This window comes from Simochromis diagramma, unplaced genomic scaffold (genome assembly GCF_900408965.1).
Source record: "Simochromis diagramma unplaced genomic scaffold, fSimDia1.1 OVJJ01000421.1, whole genome shotgun sequence".
NCBI lineage: Eukaryota > Metazoa > Chordata > Actinopteri > Cichliformes > Cichlidae > Simochromis > Simochromis diagramma.
In genome coordinates, this window is record NW_024387250.1 from 9,243,436 (window position 1) to 9,245,016 (window position 1,581).

The following is a 1,581-nucleotide window of genomic DNA, read 5'->3' on the forward strand; positions in this document are numbered from 1 at the left end:
AAATAGGCCTGTAATTATTCAGGTCAACCTCCAAACTGAGGAATTACTAAACACCTGGGTGTAGACGCAGGTGATTTTCTCTAGTAGTTTTTACAAATAAATTTATATGCTCTGTGATCTCAGGTTGGCTGAATTGTTATCTTTGATGTTGTACATGAAGTTGCAAGATTAAACATGTTTGCAAAGCTTCAAGCATATAACAATCATGTGAAGATTTATGCAAATTTCACTCTCATTATTACATCAAACAAGTATTGAAAACCAAACTTACTTTACTGCTATTTGAAGTTTGCAAAACATAAAGCTTAAAATTTAAGATCGGTGGATCTTAGATGGATTTTATAGTATATGGAATTAATAGTCCATATATGGAACCTGGGAATGTTTGAATGCATCAACATCAATTCTAGTTTCAGTCAGCAGTGCTTAAAGTGTGTCATAGCCACTCTGTAATCCACTCCCCAAACAACCTCAAATTCCTAGCTCTGTCTGTAACATGCACTACATCTAGTTGAAACTGGTTTAGAGCAACATGTCAGTGTAATGTGACTGTAAAGTACAATTAATTCTGTCTCCCTTTTTCTTTTTTCCACTTAGTTTTTCAGGCAGAAGGGGATTATGGAGCCTAAATCTTTTCAGTAAGACCCCTTTTGGCAGCAGACCTCAGCTCTGGGAAAAGCATCAAAGATCCTCAAGAATTTTGAGTTCATTCAGTGTGCAAACCTGTTTTACCTCTCCTTTCTTCCTCTCCTCTCCCATTCTACTCTGCTTCCCACCATCACGCCCACTATTCATTGGTGACTTGGTTTCACAATGTTACTGACCTGAGGTTAAGAATGGGGACAAACAACATGGATGATATAACTTTATGATGCTACAAAAGAATGATTATAGCAATTAATCTCCCTGCTGTCCTTCTATGTATGTATGTAATGTATGGATTAAATTAAAAGTCAAAATTTCCTGAGACACCCTATGTTTAAAAAAATGTCTGATTGCTGTTTGTTGTTGTTTTCTTTTGTTTTGGGGATAGAACAAGATTTAGGGGAGATAAAGCCTATATAAGCTCTTTTTTTTTTTTTATAAACACATTTTTTTTTATAAAGTGAAACTTTTTTTTTTCAAGTAAATCCCAAACTCTGATATTGTGTGCCTTCTCTTTATAAATCAGTGGGGATGCTGCTAATATTCGTTGTTCCCTTGATTACCATAAACAAAATCACTAGCACTACAATAAGATAAGATAAGATAAGATAAGATAACCTTTATTAGTCCCACACGTGGGAAATTTGTGGGACTCATATTGCAATCTCATGCATATGAGTGGTTTGTGGTTTGTGGTTCATACATGTATGTTTTTCTCCGGCTTCATTTAAACTTAATAAAGCGATTCTCTTTAGTGTGTTGGACACCCTCGGATACCATGTTACCTGCATGGTAGCTCTCTATGATGCAGCTCGTTTTTACTCGTATTCGTTATGATTTTAAACAGACTCCAGTTATTTCCAGCGATGTGGTGACAGATTATGATTTGGCTCAAGTTTTGTACATGCATTGCTTTAACCTGCGCTCACCGGGAAG